General features: G+C 38.6%; 1 long non-coding RNA gene across 1 annotated transcript in view; it reads left to right on the top strand.

The window, feature by feature from the left end:
- Positions 1–18966, top strand: part of LOC306809435 — a 116484-nt gene that overhangs the window by 70247 nt on the left and 27271 nt on the right. The gene's annotated exons all lie outside the window — the stretch shown is intronic.

Raw genomic sequence — 18966 nt, 5'->3', positions numbered from 1 at the left:
CTACATCACTCGGCTTTGCCTCCTAAAGTCCCTGTAGCCCCGTAAGAGTCACTTTATGTCTTTCTAGGCTAGGAATAGCAGCACAGCAATAATTTGAGAAGGGTTCTGCAAAAACACATCGTAAAGATACTAAAAAAAAGTAATAATGTGCTCCTTTAGAGATTCTCTCTTGGGCTATAGGTTTTATGTTCCCATAAGAGAAAAAGATAAGCCATCATCCCTTGTCCAAGAAACCAAAAAACCCCAAACTAACAGAACTTGCCCAAGGAAAAGGCATTCATTGTTTGGGTCCTTCAGTACTGTCACCTTTAAAAATAAGCCTAGTTTTTAAAATAAAATATTTTATTTTTTTTTTAAAGATTAAATTTAATTCCTTATTTCAGATCTAAATGAATTCTGCAGTAAAGTCAAGATGATCCATGTTTATGCATTTAGGTTTTGATGTACTTTGTGTAAATTAAGTAAATTATAGAAGGACGTGTACACTATTCTGAGGCTGCATGTGTCTGTTCAACTGCTTCTTTTTTGTAAGAAAGCAAACATTGAAAGAAATTTTTTCTGTTGTACAGTATGTAGTAGCCATGATTTAAGAAACAGGATCCATCATTTCCAACTGTTCTACTGACATGCATAAGTGGTGGGGATAACAGATCCTTGGGAGTTAAAAATTGAGTCATACAAGATAGATTTGTGTTTAATCTCAATGAAATATCTTCCATCCAAAGCAGAAGCTTCAGCCAAGAAAACTTGCTACAAGAAGTCTATTTAATTTTCTAATAATTGTTGATTTGTGTAGTATGATAAAGCTTTAAGCTGAACAATTACACTTGTCTTGGGAGAAATGTCAGCAGGGCCAGAAAGCAGGAGAGCCTGTGGGAAGTGACAGTGCTGCTTTTTCCTGGGACATTTGGGCTGGAGAGTGATGTAAAAAAAAGATGGGCTACAACTTCTGGTGGTCATGGGCTCTCCCTGCTGCTCCTCCCTGTGCCATCACCCAGCCTGAAGATTCCCTGGCACTTCATGCTCCCCTACCACCCCTGAGAAGCAGGAGAAAAGTGGCAGTATTTCTCTGTACTCATCAGCGTGCCTGTGAAGTTGATGCAGTTGTCCAGAAGACAAGTCCAGAAATTGTCAGCAGTATGAACATCCAAACCTGCTTCCAATGCCTTGGGAAGGTATTGTGTGATGTGTGTTTAACTCTGCTGTCAGAGTAATAACCCCCTTGTTAGACTAAACTACATCCCAGAATGATCAGTAAAGAAGTTTGATCCTCTGCTAATGTTTTATATGCTGAATGAGGCATGCTGTCAAAAAGTGTTTCATGCCTCATCTACCACTAAGTGCACTTCCAAGGGCTTTTAAAGGATTGTCTTTCTTATTCATCCAGCAGAACGACCCTGAGAATTGATTTCATTATCTATGCAAGTTAGTACCATGCCTTGCTTTGCACAACTGCCTCTGGAACTGGTAATGTGTTCTTAATTTGAAATAATGTTTTCACCTTGTGGTTTCTGAAGCCAATCAAATGAAAAACAGGAAACTGGCAAAAATCACCAGTGGGAAATGTAGGAATTTTTGTGCATTAGCATTTTAGAACTACACTGAGATGTAAAGACATTAATTTGGATTCATATAAGCATCCAGTCCCTAACAAGTGAAAGCCAGTATCTTGCATAAAAGACAGTCAGCATCAGTGGACTGGGTTCTGAAAATTCTGTATTTAATGGATTTTATCAAATCAGAGGAAAAAGAGATCCATGCAGTTCCATCTATGTTTTTATTAACAGCATCTGTAAGAATTTTATATTAAAATATAATTTAAACTTCTCTTTAACACATAATATAATCTTTAAAAATTCAGAATTTATATTAATCTTCATTTAGTTAGTGAAGCTTTAGTACTGAGTTATTCTTTGTTCTTTGCAACTAGGTTGTTTCCAGGAATGTCTTTCTCTGTGAGTGTTCAGTTCCATCCATTCCAAAGTTGTGTTATCTTTGCTCTGGGTTTCTTTTGCCACGTTGCACTTGACATCAACACAACAAAGTGAATAGACAGTGTTGTGAGTTAACACCATTGTCTGCAAGTCCTGTGTATTACTCAACAGCTGGACACAGATCATGATCATGTTGAAACATCAGTAATTAATTGCTCTGTAGTCATAAGCTATGGGGATCTTGAGAAGCTCTCCCTACAGTCCTGTTGGGTCCCAAGTAAAATTTTGGATGCTGAACAGTATCTGGAAGGGTCTTTTATGAAATATTGCCCAAGAGGTTTGAGGCCAACACAACCTGATGGTATAAACTCTTTAAATCCAGGAAAAGTTAAATTGAGATATGTTATACATTAAGGGTAAAAGACCCCAAATTGATAAAAGATGAAATTAGGAATTCTTTAACACCAAGAGACTCCCAGGGAGAGTCTTACATGTCCCGGTGTCCATTTTCTTACACTGTGACCATCACCCAAAGGAGCAGAAAGGAAGCTAACTGGAATAAGCTCATGCTATTGGGAAAGCCCTGGCCATTGCTGACCTGAGCTGTGTGACCAGAAACCTACACAGATCAATTAAAAAGGGGGCTGGTGGTCATTTTTAAACCACTAATAGCTCTGTTACTGTAACTGGAGGAGGAACAACCACAGTGAATATTAAGGGAAAGAAGATGGCAGTTGCTTGTCCTGACCTTTCAGCACACTTTGTGCTTTCTAATTTTTCAAGTTTCAGTTAGAGAGGTAAATATACCACAATTCTTGCCATTATTATCACCAGACTACAGAATGTCATTTTAATTGAAAGTCTAGAGAATTTGAAAGGAAAGAATAATCTTGATCATTATAGCAGAACTTCCCTACCTGTTTCTTTTTATTTTTTTTTTTTTTTTTTGCCATCAGCATGCCTGTGGAAAACCAGGTCTTTCATCTTTCAAAGGCAAAGATAAATTTGTATTTCTTTTCCAAAGTGCCTTCACTAGAAATCTGTCCTGTAGAGAATTCTGATTGTATTGAAAGATCTTTGTATCTTTATTGTCCATAACTAAAGATGATAATCTTATGTCTAAGAAAGTACAAGTCAAAATATATTCATCATATGCCTCCAGCATGTATAAAGACTTATTTCAAAAGAGTTCTGCATCCTGAGCAAAACAGTGCTGAAATGGGATGAGACTGACTTTTGGCAAATATTTGAATATGTCAAAGATTCCTAAGTTTGGGATTTGAGTTAGTTCTTTATAAAATAAAATTTGAATATATATCAGAGAGTGAGGGAAATATTTAATTAAAAAGGTACTTTCAGGCATGAGGCTGAATGAGGAATCCTTTAAATATTCTATAGATCATGAACCCACTTGAGTCTGATGCTTAACAAAAATGAACACATTTTTCTGACCAGTGTGATTCTGCGTTCTTGCTAAAAACTTCTGCTATGGCCCATTTTGGAAAATATTTTAGTGTAACCTTATAAATTGACTTTTTGAATTATGAAGTATAAAGATTACTGATGACAGTCATAGATTTATGGTGCTTGTTCTTTTCTAATCCGGGTGCAGCTCTATCTATGCTTTTAGAAATTCCTATTTCAAGATTTCATTGATCTTAAGCAGAGTCCTTCAATTCCAAACTTTGTTCAGATGCCTGAAAATGGCACCAAGACTCTTGCATGTACCTAATGAATTTATTTGGAACACTGCACAGCACATAGTCTGTAACCTCTCACTGACAATGCCTGCTAAACCTTTTCGACTTTCATGGTAATTGCTTCTTGTTTTCTACAGCAATTTATAAACTGATGCATCAATAAAAGGGAGACAAAGTCCCTGTTTTGTGACTCCAGCAAAGGGACAGTGCTCTTAGTTCTCCATCTAATGTGACACATATTTAATAGTCCTAGTTAAATTATGATCAGGTTGAAAGAGGAGTTCTGTTCTTCAGTGTTAGCAGCCCATTCTTGTGTGCTCCAGGCAGACAAGTGCATTTCAATAATGTGTGAACAAAGCCCTGTCATGGTGAAAAGGAAACACTGGCATTTGTTTCAGAGGCCACCTAAAATATATATTATGATTAAATATGTAAATGTCTTTTCATTATTGGAATTTTCCTAGTTGTCTCTCCTTAATGTCGTTTTCAGTAAAGTTCTGTTGTTCATATAAACCAGATTTCTACAATCTGAGTGTCATGAAAATATTCTCTTACATATGTTCAAAACAAGTATATGTTTTGAGAAGTATTATTCTATTTTTTATTTATTAAAATGAAAATATTAAAACAGATTGACTTCCTGAGGTCATAGTCTGTGACAGATGATGAAACAGAACCACTTTCAAGAGTGTGATCACAATTCCTACTCAGTCACTGTTTAAAGAAACTCAGGTGTTGCTTGTTTAGCAAATTATCTTTTCTACTTTATAATCAAATATAGGATTTAGAGAAACATCTCCTACAGTAAGTAATTCATCTTTCTAAAGTACAATCCTGAAAAGCAGCAAACCAACTTTTAAGTTTATTAATTATGCCAAAAGCTTTTCCAAATGGGAATGAAGATTCACTTTTTGTGAAGAGTTTAAAAATGGAAGGTAGCACCCTAGTGTGGCATATTTTGAGAAAATACAATTTTACGTGAATAGATTGTAGCATTTTTAAAAAGTTAATTTCTATTATCTGAGCTAGAATAGTTAAGAAATTATACAGAGGGGGATCTATCTGGTCCTGCTCACTGAACTCAGTCATATGGAACTTTTCAGGATGTTTACTAAGCGTATTTGGAGAGCCAGTCCACAGGGGCAGGGTAGATTTTCCTACTACTTGACTGGAAAAGTGCAATCAGGAAATTCGTTTTGTGAGCTTAGTAATACTGGCTTGTGACTCTGACTTTCATTTAATTTGAAGTGAAAGATCAAATAAATACTGGAGAAATACTAGAAAAAAATAAAAGAGAGAAAAAGAAACACAGCCAGAAAACCCCCCCAAAACTCAGAGCAACTTGTACGGGTTTTACCTACCTAAGTAAGAAGAGTGGAAATGAGAGGAGTTTAATACTGGAACCAGGCTGGAAGATGGAAGGTGCAAATGCTGCAGGTGTTGGGCATTTGAATGGACAAGGTCATGAGCAATTAGGCTGAGCTTTGCACTTGGATTCGCTTTGATCTCAGGGTTAGGCTGGATGACTTCCAGAGGTGACTTTGCACTACAAGGGTACCAAGACTCTATGAAAGCAGGCACCAGTACTGCTGAAAATCTTGCCAGGAGTTCACTTTTGGAGTTCAGTAGCACCAAATGAAGAGTCTGCAGTGAGCCAAAGCTGCTTGCAGGCACTGAGCAGCAGGCAGAGCTGTGGTGTGAAATAAGTGGAGCACTCGTTGCCAGGAGCTGTGTGTGCAGTAACGGGGTTATCAACCAGCACATCAATGCTCTAAAGATTGGCTGCAATGAAGTGTCAGTGCAATTACCTGTTTGTGACCCACCTGAGCACTCTACAAGGAGATCCACATTAAATACTCCTCATTAACTAGAATGCATATCATGATCCAATTCACATTTTCTTAGAGAGTTAGGATTGGAAGTGGCTTGGTTTGCAATTGAATGCAGTAGCCATTCAATATAGGTAGAGGTTGAATAGTACTTTGCTAATTGGCATCAGAAAGTTTAAGGATCAAGAAAAGAGACTTGAAAGTAATGTATCTGGATTAGTTTCCTGACCTCATTCCTGTTGCTAGATGATGTTACACTCTGAAAATGCTGGCACCAAGTGAATAGTGTATAACCACTAGCTGTTAATTGCCAGAGGAGAAATGAGAGAGGTAGTGAACTTTGAAAGTCTTTAGCCTCATCCTTAAAAAAAGTCAAATCCTGTTGCCATGAAAGACAATCTGATGAGTCTCTGTACTGCCATTAAGAGAAAGGAATTGATCAAAGGTTTTAAATAAGTTTTCTTAGGGGTTTGATGCACCATGACCAAATCCCAGCTAACACCTCTTCCTATCCAGTCTTGAAGACTGTCTGTGTTCTTGAAGACGTTTATTTGTCAAAGGCAGCTATCAAATAGTTAAGCTATTTAATCTTTCCTAGTGATGCTTGTGTTAAAATTTTTTTTAATTTCTTAGCTGCCCAGTAAATTGGAAAGAAGAATAACACTGAAAATCTATATGCTAAAGCTATGTTTTCTTTGGTGGTCCCTGAAAGCCCTTGGAGCTGGGCTGGCTGAGCTGTTGGACTGTGGAGGGGCAGACAGTCCTGTCTGTCTTCTTGTCAGGGATGGAAGTGGAATCTGCCACCACACAGTGTGTGCTGCCAGGCAGACAGAGATTCCTCTCTGCAGCACACTGCTAACTCTCGTTAGCTCTTGTCTCTAAAGTGCATTCTTGGTCCCTCCTCTTCCATCTAAAGGTGATTTGTTTGTTATGCAGAATAACATAGACTTGAAAGAGCCTCTGGAGGTCATCAAGTCCAGCTTTTGCTTAAAGCAGAGCAGGGCTAATTTTAAAATGAGTTCTGGTTCCCCAGGGTCTTAGTGGAGATTGAAAATCTCCAACAGGTCTTTTGAGCCTGATGGAGGCACATGGAAAAGAACAATATCCTACACAGAGAGAGCATTACCATAAACTCCTTCTGCCAAATATCTCATCCAGTCAAGCACTGACTTCTGAAATTCTTGGGAGAGAAAGCTGCTGGGAACGAGCTGTGGTGCACTCTAGTGGCTCCAAAGTGGGAGGAGCTGTGTACAGTGCTGTGCAGAGCTGCTGTGGGTGATGAGATGGAAACAAACCGAGTTGTATTCGAAGGCTGTGTGTGTGTGTCTGCAAAGTTTAACAATCTAGACACCAGTGAAAGACAACTTGGAATTCAGCAGCAATGCATCCCTCAAGAAAAGGGACACAGGTAGTACATAGATGGCCATAGAAAACACTGAAAATAAAACCTGCAAAGGCCAGGAGCGCTGGTGAAGCATTGCAGTGGATGGGTGTGCCAGTATTGCTGTTCTGGCTCTCTGGGTGCGCCAGGGAAGGGCACAGAGAGCTCAGGGAGTGAGTGACACCCACCTGAGGAGGAGCTGAAGCAGCAGCCTGGAGTTCAGGAAAACTCTAGAAAGTTGTGTTTAAATATACACCATGAAGTTAAACGATAATGTCTTCCCCAATTGCTTTAGGCTATTGACTCTGTGAAGGCTGGACTGTAAACTCCTGTCTCCTAGAGACAGGAATTGCATTTTTTTCCACATGAGGCAGCTCTGATTCAAAGAATTTAGATCTGTAAGAGCAGCTCACTTTGCATTATTGCAGGCTCTTCTGGGTGTATACTGGACTTATTAACCAGAAAGTTATCTAGAAATAACAACATAAACCAAACTCCTCTGTTGCGAAGTAATTTGTACAAATTCCTCCTTCTCCCATTGGAATGTGGGAGGGTGGGATGGCCTGATTTTGCTGGTGCTGACTCTCTGTAGTTTACCCCACACGGTACTTTGCAGGGGGTGGAATTTGGAACTAGCAAAGTTCAGCCTGTCCTTATTCTTGGAGCAAAAGTTTGCATTGCAACCTCAAACCTTATTTAGTTTAGTGAGCTCAGCAGGTTATGAATGTATAGGGAGTTTCAGTTAATATATATATGTGTCTACTTGTCCTAAAGAACTCTGGTCTGTGAAGTGCATGTGAATTCACTGGGATAGGGTACTGGGTTTAGAGAAAGTGCAGGTTTTTTCTTCTTGCTGCTGTTGCTGAAGACTCTTATGCTGTCGGATAGCTGTGCAAATTTCAGGTCAAGTAAGACATTAACCTTGCACTATCCACTGTATTCCTCAACAGCACACCAACATCCTGACCATCACTCATGGCAGAGCACCAGCTGGCAATTACCAGCTAACACTCACCAGCAGGTTTAATAGTGCTTCTGACACTGAGTACTGGGCTTGTAGGACCAGAAAACTTTCTCATTTGGCTCATGGTTCCCCTTATGTTCCAGGTGATTTCTCCTCCCCATCATGCTAGCCCACATACAAGCCTCCTGACCTTTATTTTGGATCTGTGAGTTGAATGGAGCATAGCTGGTTTTTAGTCAGGGCCATGGGGAAAAAGTTTATGGAATAGCACTGAGCATCCACCATCTGTGCTTGTATGTAAAAATGCACTAGGGTTTAAAATGTCAACAATAAATTAGGCCAGGTGCTCCAACATAAAAAGTTTACTGCTGTTCTCCTGTGAGAAATCTAATTATGATGTTTTACTTGGTAAAATGGTAGATGCTCGTGTACAGTGTGTTCTCAGCCTTCTTAGTGATGATTTCTTCCTTTTTTCACAGTTTGTCACAGAAATCTAATTTTCATCTATTTGTCTTACAAGTACAACAGTTACCCATTTTGATATTTGCACTGTCTTGTCCCTGTCGTAGGAGATTTTCATGACTTTCCTGTCAGGTTTGCTGCAATCTCTTTTGTGAAGGGTAAATCATCTTCCCATGCACTGTTCCCAAGCAACCCAGCTCCTCTGAGGCTGGGTTTCCCTGTGTCCTCAGGGAATGGGTGTTCCCAGAGACACAGTTATCACTCCATTTGTCTCAGTCTGTGCTGTGCTGGTGAGACAGAGCTTGGCCATCATGTGAAGATGATCTCTTCTGCAGAGATGTGGGATGTTGCAGAAGATAACTGGACACTCTAAGCCAATTGGGGCATTATAAATACTCATTTGAAAGGGGTATTGGTGCATGTTTGGGTGAGATGTTAGCAACTCTTGACAGTAGAAAGAAAAACCACAAGAAGGAGCTAGATGAACAGGTACAACAAACTTTTAGTTGTGTTTTTGTATTCATTGAGATGTATGTAAAAAATAACAAATAGGAAAACATACAATAGGGCCAGAAAAAAAGCAGATAATTTTGAGTTAGCACTGTTTGGCTTGGCATAGTTTTAGTGGTATTATTGATCAAAGGCAAGAAAATGAAGTTGAGTAGCTTGAAGCCACCTTTAAGTGGTCTTGAAGATTTCATAAAATGTCAAAAAATATTGGAAGAACGAGGCTGCAAGTTTGGTGTGATCATTTGGAAATGTTTGGGTAAAGAGAACCTAAAATGCCAGTGATTCAATGCGTAAGGCAGGAGCAGTGTCCTTGCACCTGAAGGTGCACTGGTCTCATGGTGTGGTTACATGATGCACTACTTGGATCTGTACGTTGCCAGATGGAGTTAAAAATGAGTTGTCTGCCTGAACACTAGACTGCCTAGTTATCATCTTAGGCAAGCTGTGTATCTCATTCAATGTGATGAAGAGTTTTTGGAACAGAATCCTGTAGTAGAAAAGAAACTACGATGAGAGCTGTCAAGTCTTGCTGATTCAGTCTATGACAGGCAGTTTGCAAATGGAAAGGGAGATGAGATATCCTTATAATTCTACTATGTTCTCCAGTTGAGCTGCATGACTGAATTCTGAGCTGCTCAAGTCACACTTTGTCCTTTAAAATCAAGCCTGGATGAGGCAGAGTGCTAGGGTCAAATAAAAGGCCATGGAAATTGTGTTAGGAAGAAAACAAAATTTTCAAGCTTCAACAAAGTTTTTCTAGAGGAAATAGCAAAAACAAAAAGAGGCCTCCAGATGACTGTTTGACATTAAAATACATTTTCTCGCTTTGTGGATGCAATTCAGGAACCACTGAAGTATTAAATACTAAAGTCATTGCAAGTCTGTGTGTGGGGAGCCCTCTGCAGTGCCATCACCTGTCACAGGCCACACAGAGCAAGGGGCACCTCTGGTCAGCAGTAAGAAAGAAAGGAACCTCTGCAGGTGATAAGAAATGGATTTCTTAGCAGAGATTTTGAAACGCCAGTGACTAAACCTCTGATCATCTCTAGCTGAGCATGGAATTGTGCAGCAACCCCCAAATCTATGAAGTATAGACTGTACATGAAAATCCCTAAGGCATTTAGCAGAAAGCCAACTCATTTATTCATTGCAGCAGCTGTCACACCAACCTGTACTTGGTGTGAGTTGCTTGGTTGTTTTGATATTGTTAATGTTTTATATATAAGAGGTTGTTTGACATTAGCATCACAGAAAGTAACTCACTTCAGGTTTTCTGCAGGATATAAATTATGTTCAGCTGCAATGAACTTTTTGAAGAACCTTGTGACTTGATGTGAGTTTTTGAAATGTGCTGCATGACTGATGGAAAACTGAATATAAAAGTCACATAAAAGAGGTAAGAACAATATGGTAAATTGTTTTCTGCATTCAAAAGAACTCAAACCTATGCCAAAGTGTTACCTTTTCAAATAGAATATGTTTATATTCCTGCCCTGTTTTCCTGTTCATTTGTGAAACTCACAGATGGAATAACAGTAGTACATTACTTTATAAGTTGAAACCTGGCCCTGCATAACTCCAAACCACTCTTATTGCACAGCTCATCAGAAATGTAATTCATGAACCTATAAAAGAGGGGTCTGCTGCAGCTCTGCTGGAAGTGTGTAGACTGAAAGCAATGGCATCATCAAGGGTGAGTCAAACCAAACTGATCTTTTTGTGTGTTTAATGCTGACACACCCTCTCCAGACACTTGTGTTGTGCTGTGCTGTGCTGGAGTACTGCAAGTCAGGGAAGGCGAGTCAAGGTTTTCACTCAGAAGATCTTTCATGCTCTGTGTAAAGCATGGGAAAGGATAACATTCCAATCTGTGATGGGATTAATTGTTAGGACTATCCCAACATCTGTCATAAGGTTAAATAGCTGAACTAGTATCAAAAGTCTAATACTTTAGTTTAGAAACTAATAGTTGTGAAATTGGGTAGAAAAAAACAGATGTCACATTTTATATGGGCAGTGTTGTTTCACATTAGATATCTACATCCACCTACATTCTTTTCCAAGTACATAAAGATGAAAAAAAAATTGATTAGATGTTTTTCTGAGTACAAGTCTAGCAGCATACTTTCATGCTAACTCTAAGTGCTGCTCCAAGACATTCTCAGAAAACTGTGAAATCTTGGAATATATTACTAAATCACGGTTATGTTTACAGTGTAAATTCCAGTTAACTTAACATTTTGCCCTTCTAGACAGTTGGTTGACAATAAAACTTACCTGCAATTACTTCTGACAGTGGTGTTAGCTGACTTATACAGTGACCTTTTGGAACACTTGATCAAAGAAGTCCCATTAAGATTATTAGAGGCAACCTTTGCAGCCCTAAACCAAACCCACCAAAATGTAAAGTTTGTTATTTAAATGCATGATCCTTGTCTCACTTCGATTTACAGCTTTTAACCTCCTGTCACATATTGAAACACTGTGCTCTGGTGACAAAATATTTCCTTGCCAGAAACCTAATGAAGAAAGATGGGGTTGCAAAATTGAAAACTAAACGTTAACAAATTACCAACTAACTGAAAGTAGTCAACTACTAATTTCTGCATCTAATTCACCAGAGTTTTAAAATTTCCTTAAACCTAATCATGCTTACCTGATTTCTTTTTCATACTTGCTCAGGATTATTAATATTCAATACTCTCAGCATCAATGGGAATTTAGATATGGAGCAGAAGCTATGTCCCACTGGACTCTGTATCCAAATTTTTAACCAGTGTCTAATAGATTTTATTTCTATTTATATTTTATGAAACTTTTTATTATTAATAGTGTTCTCAAAATAAGCTAATGAACTGTAATAGATTTGCATAATTATAAAGACTGATAATTTATTCATGGCCATGGCAGACAGAATGAAGGATTGGCATTAATTCTGCCAGCAATTCGCTGAGAATACACACTGCTCTGCACTCTGTTTTGGGGCTTTCAGTGGAACAAAAATAGAGGAAAATTCCACTTAGCAGAAGTGTCCTATTTGAAATGTTTTGTAAAATAGTTCCAAAAGAATTCTGAAAATGAAACTGTGTAGATTTGATTTTAAAACTACTGGAATGTAAGAAGTAGCATATCCTGCCAACAGGTGTTCTGGGTGCTGGTGACTAGGGCAGAAATAATTTTGTCACTACTGACATTAATCAAATACTTTTTCACTCCATTCAGAGCAAACCTACAGTTTGTGTCTACAGTTCTACAGTGAGGATATGAAGGCAAATAAAGCACACAATGAGCAGCATTACCTAAAACTGTACTTTTATGTTCTTGCATCAGTTAATAAGTGGGACTGAATCTTGCAGAGAGTGTCAGACCATACAGACATTTCAGGGGCCCTCAGGAAGGGTGTGGATCTAGTGGAACTGTACTGAAAATAATAATATTCTGCATTGGATTAACTTCAGTCTTCACATCCCTTCAATATTATCAGAGAAAGGCCAACTGCTTATAGCAGTCAGTGCTCTCAGCCAGTGCAGCCCTCACTGCTGAGTACAAATTGCCCTGTACCCACTCAGCAGACAACTTGGCCTTGATTTGAAATTCAACACTATTATTTTCTAAAGAAGAGATATAAAGCCATGAATTCTCAAAACTGTGTGGTGTAATAAATACATTAAATATTCCCTATCCAGGGGGTTGACACCTGAAATATGTAGTCTGTGGTGAGAGCTCATGTTTTGGGAGGGCACATGTTACCTGTCAGGTAATTTCACTTTCAGTTGTTGTTCAATGAGACACATTTAGTGGTTGGAATGAATCTAGGCTATGGCCTGAAATTTGCTGTGTGTGGACATTTATGTGTGACCTTTTTGCTCATACATCTTCTAGAGCAGCACTGAGAATAGGGAGAGGCTTGCTCTAAGACCTATTGTATTTCAGATTTACAGCATGCTCAGTGCTGGGATTTGCTCAGCAATAAACAATTGGGCAAACTGAAACAGAGATGCTCAATGTGCTGAGAAAACATAATGATAAAAGGTGTGGTGTATAGGGAACTTTCATCTTGATGATAGCTTGAAATGTGCAGGAGAAAGCAATTTTCATCCTTTATTAGAGAAAATGAAGCTGCAAATTTGGACTCTGAAACTAAACAGGATTACTTCAGAGGTGTTCAACTCAGGAATTATTTTCTAGTTTGCACAAGAAAAATAGTGGCTGTGACAGCAGTAGCGGCTCTTTTTTTTTTTTTTTTTTTTTTTTTTTTTCTTTGATTCATGGTACCAATAAGTCCTAAAATATTACTAAAAGTTTTCTTTTTTTTTTTCTTTTTCCTTTAACAAAGTAGTGTCAAATAATAATTAATATTCTGTGATCTTTGGGAAAAATCTAGATTTCATTTTGAATATGACATGTTATAGACAATAACTGGAGAATGTTAATGGTCATTCTAATCTGTCCCTAAATATAGGAGCAAGTTACATTCCTTGCTAAATTCATGTTTTGCAGGTACAAATTGTATAAACCACACCTACAGCTTTGCCTTCAAGTCAGATGAAATGGTCACTCTCCTTTTCTTTTTAATTGCTTCAAGGTCTACCTGAAAAGAACTCTTTCAGTTACAAAAGAAAATAACATTCTGACCTATTTCTCCTTCAATTGTCAGCATTTGTGCATCTCCAGATAGGTACTCTACAGGCTTTCAGAACTCAAATAGCTCCAGAAGCAGAATAACCTGCAGAGACTAAAGTGGAGCTGTGAATATTTTGTGGGTTTTCTTCTTCACAAAAGTCCCTCCTTTTAGAGCTATACTGGTTATAATCTGAGATTGTTCAAGGGCCTTGTACATGTAAGGTTTAAATTGTGTTGTTTAATAATACTGTGGCACAGTAGTTCATTTTTCTTGCTGCATAATAGAAAGATGAAGCTGATCGAAGTAGTATAAAATCAGAAGACCTCATGAGAGGATGGACCAAAGTGGCTGCAGTCCTGCTGCTCTAACATAGGATGTGTGTGTCTTTCTGAGTTCTGAATTGGAGAGAAATGTGTCCTGGTTCTGACTGGGACAGAGTTATTTCTTCCTAGTAGCTGGTAGAGTGCTGGGGAGGCACAGGAAGCTTCCTGTGTTTAGTTCTTTCCAGTAGGCACCAAGGAAAGGCAAGTAGCTGGATATGTTCAGTGTTGAAAGTGATGTCAAGAGTTTATACAGGAATGTTCATACACTGGAGGCAGGAGCTCTACACCAAAATGAGAAGACAGTTTAAATTTGAAAAGGTTTTGTTTTTATAAAAAAATATTTATAAAGAACACTTCATTATCAATATTAAGAGAGAGGGTTATCTTCATGTCATGTGGTAAAATGTTATTGGCTCCAAACATGTCAAGAACAGTTCACTCTTTACAGGGTAGTACAGGTCCAATATTCTTAAAAATGTGAGAGGAAGGTATCCTAGAACTGAGTTGTGAAGACTTATCAATCTAAGACCAAATGGGTAAATTACAGGATATTTGCCTTTCTACCTTTTAAAAGAAATCTGCCTCTCTTTCTTTGGATTTATTTTCATTTCTCTTCTTTGTAGACAACTAGTGAATTTACTCATTCCTTCTATTCCAGTTGCTCCTTTCTTCCTCAACTATTTCTGAAAAACAAATTGACAAAAGGAATCAAAACAAGTCTCCAAATTAGATTCTGCTACACTTGGAGGCAAGCAGCAGCCATGTAGTCCATCACTATAGTGATTTTTGTTTGTAGATTAACTCTCAACCCAAACATCTGCTTGGCTTGAGCTGTCTTCCTGTTCCATCCATGGGGAAGTAATTTAGCAGCAGAAAAACCTGATATATTAGAAAGGCTTTTAGAAGGGCTGAAGCTGCTATGCTTTTGATTAAATTTCCTTTATGCTTTCCCAATTTTGGGGAAATTTGAGGTCTGACACTTAAGAAAACAATATTTTGAAGTAAACTCCAGAGTTAAAAAACCATCTCAGATAGAGTCAGATATTCTCAGGAATGTCCAATAAATGATAGACAACAATTACAATTTCTGTTACAACTTTAGGATTAAAGAATGAACTATCAGTAACCCCAGGTTTGGTCTGTGGGAGGCTGGTTGGCCCTGTCTGCTAAGCATGGCAATATGTACAGATGTTATCACTGCTCTGTGAACTATTAGAACTTGCTTAATGGCATCAATTAATCACATTAGTGCTTTAATGCCCTTGAATGACATCTTTCAACTTGCAGAAACTTTGTGTTATCGGATTTTGTTGAAGTAGGAAATATTTATATGATATTTTCTCTTAGGTACCCTTTTAACCTTCTCAAGCAATTTAGAGTACATATCTTGTGATAACTCAATTTCCTGTCTTAATTGCACACCATTACTTCCTGAGATGGGGTGAGCATGCTGAAAGTACCAATTTCCCACTTCACTATCCTGTCTGGAGAGGAATGGGGCTTTGAGGGGTGGGCTTCAGAGGAGCTCTAAACAAAAAAAGGAGTCAGAGGAGAAACAGCAAAATGTAGTTCTAGTTTTGCAACTTCACTTTCCAGGAGGAGTTTCTTAGGGGTGTCTTATGAAATATTTTTGAGTTCTAGAAAGGTGTTAGTTTGACAGTCCATAATTATGAGAGTGCTTGGTTTATGCCTGCCCTCTGGCAATCTCTTTAAAGCTACAAGGAAGTATTCAATGGATGATAATTTTGCTGACACAGAGATAAAGATCAATATTGGTGAGCTGTCAAGTTCAAGTTAATTTTACAGAAGTCCTCAAGTATCAGTAACACACCTGTCATGGACAGAGTCAAGCTGAACAGAGTTTTTAGTGGTGAAATGGCTGAATACAATGTACTCAGTTGCTCTCTCTCCCCACTTAGTGCTCATTTTGTCTTCTTGCTGAAAATGGTCATAATAGGTTAAATTCCCCCATTTGATTTTGATTCTTATGTGAAGCATTTAATCATATGCCTAATAGGGAAAGTCCCAAGATTATTCACTAATCCTTCTTTTATTTCCTGCTTTTGCTTCCTTCTTAAGTGAAGACAGTATTCTTACTTCTGGGTTTTTTTGTGCAGTTTTTCCATGCTGGTTTTCTTCATTGCCCATTTTGTCTGTTGTAGTCAGCTCTTGCCCTTAGTTCCCTATGGGGCCCTATATTTGCAGTGCTTCACTACGGCAGGAATTTTTTATTTGGTTTGATTTCTGGTTTTTTTTCCTCCTTCCTTTATTTCAACATGCACTCAGTAGTCAGACTGGTTCATGATATTGGCTTTTGAGCATGTTGTCTTAGTAGAAAAATTGCCAAAAACCAGAAAATTAAGGTGATTTTTCCTTGGGAAAAAAATATTCAGAAGGATAGGAGTTAGGCTTCCTCAAGCCCTCTCCTAGGTGTTTGTTCACTAGGAAAATGTGGTCTGCAGGATTGTTTGTACATCCTACACTTAACTGTGTGTTTTGTCCTGTGTTTTATGCTGAATGAAGAGCCAATGTCTACTAAAGGGCTCTTGGAAATCCCATTGTAAAGAGAAAATGTGTATTCCATGAGCAGATAGGAGTAATCATGTCATCCCTGAGATTATGTTTCTTCTCTTTTTTGCTGTTCTAAAAATATTCATGGAGGCTATACAGGCAAAGGGGATAAATAAATAAATTCAAGTGGATCAAGTCTAACTGTGATCAGGTGATTGCAGTGCTTGGATAATATCCTCTGCCAAAGGAAATTAATTTTTATTGATATTTACACATGATCTCAGCACAGAACCTTTTGCCATCATTTCAGGTTCCTGCTGTAAACTGATGGTACACTAAAACCATACTAAAACAAAACGTATTTAGAAACAAATGTATGTGACAAAAGCCCAGAGTAAACATTTAGTAAAACGAAATGATTTGCTGCTTGATCTTGGAGTATTAGCAGCTGAATGTGTGAGTTTGTCTGTAAGGGTTGCAGCAGCCCAGCCAAGAGTCCCAGCACTTCAGGATCAATGTATGCTGAGCAAGTCTGGGCTCTAATGGCCTCAGAGGATGAACCTTTTGCTATGGGCTTCAGTCCTTGGAGGAAAAGTGAGATTTGGGTGAGACTCATCTGCCTTTAAGTGTAGGTATGTACATTTAATCTCAGCATCTTCATTCCCTTTGTAAATCATGGACAGGCCTCCTTTCATCTTATGTGAAAACTGACATATAAAACAGCTGAGATGAGTGCCAGGCTCCTGTTCATGGACTTCAAAAGGAATCAAGATGACCAGCTTGCTTGGAAGTGTCCAAGTGTGTGGGAGAAGCCTATGCCAAGAGTGTAAAATAAAAATGGGTCCAAGAAATTGAAATTAATTAACTTAAAGTTAGTGGCTCAGTGTCTGGGAATTTGGGTCCATTTCTAAGCAGACATAACCCTGGCACTACGTGCAACTGTGTGTTTGTTGAAGAGCTGAAGGGAAGGATACTCAAGTCTTTGCTAACAGAACACAGGAGTGCCTTCAGTTTCCTTGTCTGTATTTGTTTGTCTCTGTTCTGTGTCCACAAGGTAAAAAAATTGAACTGGGTAGGAAGTGCTGGCTTGCCAGATCTTCTGATTACCTCTAAGAAAATAGTGTTGAGATTGAAATGTTTTGAAAGGGAGCAAAATGCATAGTACATCTGCCATTGGTTAATGTTCTAAAACACCTTCCAAGTAAAGTTTTATTTCAGGTGCGGAAGATGTAGCTTAGAGTAATGTTTACTTTGACATCATTTATGCAATAACTTATCTTAGCAGTTATTATATAAAAGAAAAGATTCCCCATAAATGTGGCATAAGCCAACAGAATAGGACATTTTCATTATAGATAGTTTGGGTTATTTATGTTCCCCTGAATGAAACACAGTGTTATTTAATAACTCTACTCTAAGTCAATTGGTAAAATTCCCACTGAATCAAGGTTCACTGTGTTCAAAGGATTCCAGACAAGCAGGAAGGACACACTGGCTGTGCAGTCTGATCTGGAAATGCTTCACCTTATGGCTTGGATAATGAGATATTGATTTTCACAGAGCAGGTCATGTTTGAGAAAAAATGAGAGACTCAGTAGCAATTATGAATGTCATTTACAATTGAAAGTGGAGGAAGGTTTCCTTTCTGGATAGCAGATGATAGATTTTAGCCAAGTCTTTTGCAGTGGTCAGTATTTGATACAAAGAAAAATAAAACTGAAGACAAAAAGACACTATCAAATATATATGGTCCTATTTTCGTAAGTGGTGCTTAAAAGATGTCTTTTAACTATTTTTCAGGAAAGATAAACAGAGTCTGTTAAATACTTAATGTCTCTCAGCTCCAGCTGTAAGTCACTGGGACTTTGCAAAAAATCCTAGTAACACTTTCTGGTTTCAGCAGCCCTGAGCAATCTTTTCAGCTGACCTACAATGGCAGAAACAGCAGAAAACATAACCTTCAAGATGCTCTTTTCTTATTACAAGCATAACATTATTCATTCCTAAACTCAGTTGTCTATTCTCACTAAAATCAAACTCTCTCTCCTTAGGCATGGACCTCTGACAGCCTTTCTTGGGATTTGATGGATGAGGGCAGAGAGCCTGCAGGAGAGCTGAGTCTGCAGGCTGAGGAAGTGTGGGATCCTGCTGTGCTGGGGATTCCAGGGATGGAATTTCTTCTCTCCATGTTAGCTGGTGTTGAGCCATTGCTTTGCATTTGTGATACAGTGTCAACAACACACCAAGAGTTTAGGGTTTCTGTACAGTGGTTCCACAGTGGTGCATCTCTGTGTTTCTTTTCTGTACTCCTCAGGGAATTATAGAATGGTCTGGGTTGAAGCAGACCTTAAAACCATCCAGTTCCACCCACCTGCTTGAGCAGGGACACCTTCACTATCCCAGTTTGCTCAAAGCCCCATCCATCCTGGTCTTGAATATTTCCAGGGATGGAGCATCCACAGCTTCTCTGAGCAATCTGTGCCAGGGCCTCACTACCCTCACAGTTGAGAATTTCTTCCTAACATCCAATTCAGAGCTGTCTTCTCTCAATTAAAAGCCAGTATCTTTGTCCTATCCTTATAAGCTCTTGTCAAAAGCCCCTGTCCAGTTTTCTTGGACTCCCCCCTTGAAATGTGGTGGCTTCTCCTTCTGTGCTATGGAAAACACAGCATTAAATGACTCATCTCCAATTTTTGTCCTCCTCCTTTTGCCTCTCCCCTTTTGTTTC

Source organism: Erithacus rubecula (assembly GCF_903797595.1).
Source record: "Erithacus rubecula genome assembly, chromosome: 17".
Taxonomy (NCBI): domain Eukaryota; kingdom Metazoa; phylum Chordata; class Aves; order Passeriformes; family Muscicapidae; genus Erithacus; species Erithacus rubecula.
Note: the sequence above shows the minus strand (reverse complement) of the source record. Positions and strands in the feature narration are given on the sequence as shown.